The sequence below is a fragment of the Homalodisca vitripennis genome, unplaced genomic scaffold, assembly GCF_021130785.1.
Source record: "Homalodisca vitripennis isolate AUS2020 unplaced genomic scaffold, UT_GWSS_2.1 ScUCBcl_466;HRSCAF=2524, whole genome shotgun sequence".
Lineage (NCBI taxonomy): Eukaryota > Metazoa > Arthropoda > Insecta > Hemiptera > Cicadellidae > Homalodisca > Homalodisca vitripennis.
Window position 1 is genome coordinate 16755 of NW_025776605.1, and position 8377 is coordinate 25131.

Here is an 8377-nt window from a genome sequence, read left to right on the forward strand (position 1 = left end):
TCATGTTTGCATCCACTCAATAGTAGCCTGGCACAATACAACTTTTGTCTGTCAGGATGATGAAACAATGTTCTGTCTATACACAGGACATCGTTTCATAACATGAGTTATAGAGTTGAAATTTTGTAATCAACTCCAGTGAAGATTGTTACGTGACATGTGTTGTGTTATACTCTTACCTTATCGATTAAGTTTGAACAGTGCATTGTAATAGAATTTTCATTCTTCTGACCCCTGAATGTTTTCATTGTTCTATTCACCCATCGAAGTGTGATAACTACAGTAATTAATAATTATACTGTTTCAACAGAGGATGTTTAGAACAACAAACTTTGCACCACAAACTGTGGACTGCTTAACAATCTGACTGGTGCAGCTGTATTATTATGTTAGCACTAATTGGAGAAAGAGAGAGAGAGAGATAGATAAACATTGTTACGCCAGAATATATATTGTGCCCTGTATCAATAATAGAGCAAGGAAAACAAGTTACATATTACTACCAGGATGTAAATTATTCACAATGTCATTAATAGAAGCATATTTTAGAACAAGTTTTACAACACATGTGTTTTGGACCAATTGCAATTAACAAGGAAACTTCCTCCAGTAATTTTTTAGATTTCTAAACGAGGAGATATCTAAAGTTAAAAAAAATACATGAAGTTAAAAACTGAAGGAAAAACATGTTTTAAAGTTACAACTTATAATTTTCAGTAACTATAAACTTTACGTGTACATGAATGGAGAAATGGGACAATGGGGCATGGGGATTACTTGGTAAAAATGTATTAATTCATAAAATGGTTTAAACTGTTTTCAAAGTAAAATTTATTTTTAAATATGTATGATGAGATGATAAAAATCATAGGTTTTGCGCCTGTATGAGCACTTCTGGTTGGAGTGAATTATATTTCTGACACCAATGCTGAGTTTTAGCTTTTTTGCCATGATCAAGAAAATAACGTCAAAAAGTGTATATTTATTTCCATAGTAATTTAATGTTGTCTTTATTGTTTTTTTTTGTCCCTTAGTTGATTTTGTCTTGTTTCCCGATCAAGAAAATATATATCAAAGAAACCTATTTTTTTTCAAAAGACAACCAAAAACGAGTTTTCCAACAAACAGTCTTTAAATTATAAGTTAGTTAAGTATAAGTTAAAGTATAAGTTAGACAGTGATTTTGTGTTTTATATATAATACTTAATATTTGCTAAAAAATTTACAGTAAAAATTAAATTGACAATGACAATATATACAATATGTTTGTTTTCTTTATAACTGGAAAATATTTTAAATATTATAGAACATTTAGATATACTTTGTACATTAGTTCAAAAGCACAGTCCAGCGAACTTTCATCTAACATAGTTGTTGTCGATTGCTTCAAAGGGAATATTCGTAGTCAAATTCTGATCATCATACGTTTTAAGACATTTTCTAATGTAGATGAGTACTTACCTAATCACTAAAATCTAAACACGGCGAGAAAACTAATGGTTACTCCTTAGAGTATTTACACTGTTATAAATGTAAACAAGTTAAAAATAGGGGCTAAATTATTTAAAACATGGTTTTTGCTGTTATAAAACATCATTTATACAAAGCAGTTTATTATATTTTACAGGCGCTTTCAATTAATATTTTACAACTTTACAGACCAAGACCACTGGGACATAGCTAGAAGGGAAATTAGATGTAAGAACATGCCTATATGCATACCAGGAATCGTAAGAACGTCCATGTAAAATTTCAGTACAATTGGTTGATTATTTTACACGTGATAGCAAAACAAACAAAAAATGGCAGTTATGTATCTTTAATAATTTTAGGATTACATTGTTAAGATATAGTTAGATATAATCAATAACATAATACGTTATACTATTATTAAAAAAATTACAGACTTAGTTATTATGCTGCAAAAAGTTTACTTGTGTAACAGTGAATTTCAGTACATTACCGTAAAACACGGAATAATAAAATTTAAATACTCCGAGCTGAGTTAGGTCGTTTCTTAATGTGTTAGACTGTTAAAATATAAATAAACACATTCGTTTTTAAATAAAAAGGCAGCATTTTAATTTCAGAATTTAAATATTTTGAAACATATCTGTAGAATTTAATAGAGACAGGAGTTCTTGTCAGGTCCTATATTAACTTATCAGTTTTGTATTTAATAACATTTCCGTAACCATTTAGTTAATTGAGTTATTTAAATGATTGTCCATTGCATAGCGATCTCTTGTAAAGAAGTCTGTAATTAAATTTTATTAGAAGTGTATTTAATTGGATACTCAATGATATTTTGTACTAAAATATCTATAAATAAGGTTCAACCACCTTTTATCGGTGAAATATTGATAAATTTAAACAGAAATCAGGTAATCCATATTTCTTTGGCACAATGTATATTTTACATTTTTTAACGTAATTAGGATAGTAATGAATTAAATCTTTAAAAACAATTATGCTCATTTAAGGTTGAAATAAATTACTATCTTGACCTCAGTAATATTTTTATATGTCTTTGTGAAATAATTTCTCAGCATGTCCACTTTTTCTCTTTCCAAAAATATTTACAAAGTGATTTCCGCTTGGGGTGACACATCGCAATCACCTCCATTGCCAATATTCTTCATTATTCATTTCCAATATTTCAACCATATCTCTGGTGTGGTGCTTTTTAATGTTGATTAAGTACACTTTCTATAACGTCAAAATAAGTTAGATGCGTTTCCCAGCTTCAACATTATTAACTGCAAAGACTTTGCAAGAAACATAAATCTAATAAAAATATTTGCTGAAGTAAATGATAAAAATTGGCTATTGCCACAGAAATCATTGCCACAGTAAAGTTGTATTTGAGCTGAAACGATGGTAACATGGAATTTAGGTGTTTGTAAACTGCCAGAAATATAAACGAGGATGAAGGATAGTAAGAATATACATATTTAAGGAATGATTAATAGATGAGTAGATTTTATTCTTTTACCCGTAATAAGGAAACATACAACAATTATAGATGGTGGATAAATATATTCACCTTTAGAACTGAAAATTTCTTCTTCTGAAAACTTTCTACTTGGTATCAAATAGTGCATGAATATTTACTAAAAACCTTTACTTCTTTATTACAATTTTATCACATTTCGATCCATTACAGTACGTTCTAATAATTTTCATTTCTTATATTTTAGTTTGTACAGATTAACGTGGGTTTATATAGTCTTTTAGTAAAACATGTATATGTGCACCAAATTCGCATATTTTGTTACAATTCCATTATATTGAAATTCGCCAAAATTAAGAAAACATTTTTGGTAATCCAAACTAGTAAACCAATAAATGAAAACTAAACATATTTTTAAATTAGCCTATTGTTTTTAAATTTTAAAGAATTTATTTTTGGAAATTGGACTTTTTGCCACTCATCAAACCAGTGTGTAATCAACCTGTTACCACGCAGAGCAGGACATTTTTTGTAATGGATGAAGGAAAGAAACAAATACTCAGTATAAAATAAGAGCTAATGCATTGCACAAGTTATCATCTTGTTTAACTGCATATCTTGAAGTAATTTACATTTCTGGCACTATTCTCATTCTACTAGATCAGAATTGATTGGTACTCCTGGTTTAATTTAAAACCAGTTAAAATGTTGAGTAGGTACGTATAATTTGAGTTTATGATTAAAAGTACTTTAAGTATTACATGCATCCATGACAAAACACACAAGCAATAAGCATATGGTTACCATGTACATACGATTATAATAAAAATGTTGTGTTCAAAATAAGAGCACTAAATATAGTGTTACTAATTTTAAATTATTACTCTAACATGCTATCGACTTAAATTATCCAATATGACAAAAAGTTTTATAAGAATTTTAAAATAAATTACCTATTTTTATAGACTATTACATTAAATAAAAAATCTTCATTGCTTAAAGATAGAAGTAATTATATATCTTACATTATTCAAGTTAAACACATGCAGTCAATGCTTTCCGTAATGAAAACCTTAAAGTACAACTGTGCTCCATTGACACCTCCTGTTGTATATAAGAGTTAACTTCAGTGTCATAAAATGTTAAACTAACTGGAGAACTCTCTTAACCTATTAGTACAGTACATAATATTGGTGCATTTTAATTAAAGATTATTCCACTAATATTAGCATAATTTACTATAATGCCCAAATTTCGTTTACTTCTAATTCCTACTGCAGATGGAAAAAGACAGATAAGAGAAAAAAGTTTTGCTAAAAGGTTATCTTTTTGAAAAGAGCTTACGACAAACGTTTACTGAACTCTGACCTTTCATGAGGCCACTCGGCATTGTATATTATACAATATAAAAGCTTGCCTCTTGTCAGTTACATCTGACTGTTATATCGCACTACAAACATATCTGTAAAAACCAAGCAATTTTACTAATTTTTTTATTAACATTTCTGAAAAACGATACAGTGTTTTAAAATATTAACTCAGGACATAAATTGTGTTAAATAAATACAGATTGCTAACTTGGTGGAACACGTGAGTTATTCAGCAAAGTGTCCTCGTTGGTAAAGTGTATGTCTAGATTTTAGTTGTTTTACCGTTAATTATAACATCTTTAATTGTATATCTAGGTGAAAAAAAATATAATTAAATGTGAAAGATTGCCGAGTATATTTCTTTATACTTAAATAGTAATATAACGGATTATTAATTATTAGTTGTCTTAATTTGTTTTTAAAAGGACTAATGTTAATGTTTGGAGGCGTTTGAATAACAGACTTATTTATATTGTTAAACATTAAAACTAAGATATATTCTTGGGATTTGGGAGCTGAGATTGAGGTTATGAGAGCTGTATAGCTTTTGAATTTGTTATGAGGAGTGGAACATGAATTTTCCATTAGTTAGAACTCGATTTCAGAAGTATCTCTGTTACTTTGAAACAATTGGATGAACCGAGTTAAAACTTCTTATTAAAATTTATCATTCCAACAAAAAATAATTCGTTATTAGGAAGGAAAGAGCTAATTGGCCATTCTCGTATGTCAAATTAAACAATATAGTTCTAACTATACGGTACGTCTAATTTCTCTCTTAATAGAATTTTAATCTTTACAATCAATAATCGATAGTTCGATACCAATGTTGGTTCTCTTGATTGTGCTTGTCTGTAACATCAAACAGGAGAGTAATGAAAATATTAAGTCTCTTACGTTTAAGAAACTCGTAGTTTTTGTTAATCTTGAATTAACAAGAATAAAATTTATATTTTTGTTTGTAGTCGATTGCTTGTCACATGAAAACGGGTTTAAATTGCGTAGAACAGTATTAGTGAAAGTGATTTAGTCACTTCATATAGATAACCGGAACAATTTATTGCTTTATCATATTGCTTTATTAATGATTTATTATTGGAACTGAATAATACTATACTCGTCTTATTTAAATATTAATTTATATTGTCTTTAACTAACTACAGTTGTAATTTTTCATTTAGAGACTTGACACATGATTTGTACATAAAGCCACAGAAAATAAAGTCAGAAGGAGTATGAAGAATGGTCTTCATGAAGATGTAAAATTGGAAAATATTTGAGAACAGACAATCACTTTACGTAATTAAGCAAATATTTAAATAATTATAATCGATATTTTGTATAGATACAATTGTTTCCATTTCATACACAACTGCACTATTCTGTTAATTTTTATTTATTTATCCAAAGAATAATAAAACAACTTGCTGAATACACCATCAATATTGTACACTAACTTTATAATTTGAAACGACTTCAACAAAATTGGTACGAATAATGAGGTTTAATAAATTGTATTCCTTTAACACTTACTGAAATTATTTTGGAAAAGTCAAGAACTTTTTAAAAGTGTATATTTATTACTTTTTATGTTAATAAAATCCAATAAATTGTCTCATATTCTACAACTTTTTGAAATTAGTTTCACGAGTTTTCTTTACAGCACTGATGGGATTTCTGCATCAAGAAAGGGACGAGTATTTGTATCTTGATTGCTTTTATAGTCTGATTTTACAGTTTTGAAATTACTCATTTTTACTCGTTTAAACCATTTGAAACGGTTTTATTTTGGTTTTCAGAAAATTTTTCCTGGTAGGTGATTATTTAAATTCAATACAATGTAGGGAAATTCAGCAACATAGGTAGTTTGAGTAGTTTTGCATATACAACACGAAAGTTAACACATAATTTAAAGAACAGAACTTTAACTTCTTAATATGGAAAATGTCCATCCAATACTTGCCCCCTGTATCTTCCCTGTCTTAGGCATATTTTTTGTCTTGTATAGATTTGCCCGGTGACTTGGCCACCTTTCTGTTACATTATGTTGTACCTATATAACGAAAAAAGCTTCACTTCATGGTCTCAAGTTTTCATTGATAAATGAGTCTTTACAGGATTTTATTGTATAAGAAGTTAAAGCTTTTTATGTATTTTATTACGTTGCATTACTAAAAATTAATTTTAGACCCCCTAGGATTTGTCCGAACAGCTCAAAGAAGATATTCCACATAGTATAAAACCATGTAAGCGTAAAAACTTCTTTCGCATATAAGATACACTTTCCTAAGTGTAACTTATACAAGGCAAACATTGGTTTTAATACTGAGAGAAACAGTTGTATTAACCGGAAGAAAGTTTTAGCGCATTCTCACGGGTATAATTGTCAGATTAAATTTCCGGTAATACTGTCTCTTACAAGACCCGTTTTACAGTAATATTTTAATCGCTATGCATTAGCACCTTTTATTATTAAACAGGTAAAATTGGCGAAACTATAATTTATGAAGTTACTTGAAAAATATTATTTATAGACGTACTACATTTTCTTCAGAAACTAAATTTGAATAGAGCACTTTAATTAAATTAGTTTTTTTCAGTTCCTGAGCACTCCTGAAGATACGATTATGAAAATCTGTATAACATAGTAATTTTTACTGCAATTATAGTATTCTCCAGCCTTAGTATTTTTTTACAAACTTTATTTTGCCTTGTAAGTCGATCAAGAAAATATATATACATACACAGTTCTGAAAAGCTAAATTTTTGTCAAATATGGGTTTTATCGCAGTCTTTAAATTTATAGTAAAAGTTGAATAGTACATTTATCTTTGATATCTGCATTACAGTACTGAAAAAGATTCCATACCTAATATTTGATCAAATATAAAGTTAAAACTACATTTTATAAACAGTTATAGTTCCCTTTTTAGGTTACTTTCCTACTCCATGCTCAACAGCGGTTGCGGAAAACGTTAAAATAAAACAAGTGGTAATTATCAAGCTGAATCACACTATAAATGTAACACATTTAAATTGATCAAAGTCAGTAAATTAATTAAATATATGGTTGTGTTGTGCTGTCATAAATCAATGTTTACACATAACAGTTGATTACATTTAACAGGGTCCTTGAAATAATAAAGTAAAGCAAAGTAAAGATATAATTTTACCAGGCGAAGTTATGGCTAAGAAACCCCTCTAATACACCTGGGGACTTAACGGCTTAAAGATTACTTTCGAATCACTACCAATGGCTGGGCAGGCGGGCTGCTTGCAAGGACAGGATCGCTCAGCTGTCACTCATTCAAGCAGAAGTCAGGCTCGACGTTACAAATAATCAAATAATAATATTTGTTTTGCAGTTAATGCATCTTTAGAAACCAGTAAACCAGAAGGATTTTCGAAATAAGAATAGGTCCTTAAGTTAACCAGGGACTATTAGATTTTCTATGTAACATTTCAACAATCGGTTGAATAGTTTTCGTTTGATAGCGTAAAGAACAAGCAAACTCATTTTCGCATTCATAATATTAGTTGTAATAGGTAAAGTATTCCTTCTGGTTTAGTCCCATGGAAGATAGGTTTCACTTGGGGCTGTTATCTCGATCTTTAACGCTTTTAGTTGGTATGTATACGAATTTTCCTTATTAGAACCTCAATTAGAGCTAAAATAAAGGACGTAGTAAATCTAATTTCAAAATGGCGGCTGTTTAAAAACCAGTTAATAGAACTTTTAAATTGATAATATTTGTTTCCCGTAATGAGATTTTAGAGCCAAGATGTAATTTTTCACAATTGTAGAGACTTTTGGGGTGTACCCTGAAGGGGCTTAGAATTAGTCATAGGTTCTCCAAGAACCCTAAGAATGTCCCTGAAAAATTTCAGTACAATCGGTCACACAAACAAATCTGCTAAATGTCTGTAAAGAAATGAAGTTTCATACAAATGTATATATTTATAGAAGAAATATTTCTCGAAATGTCTTGCCCCAAGGTACATTCACATGGTTTTTTAATTAAATTACATTTCTTAACAGCGTTTTACTACTAAA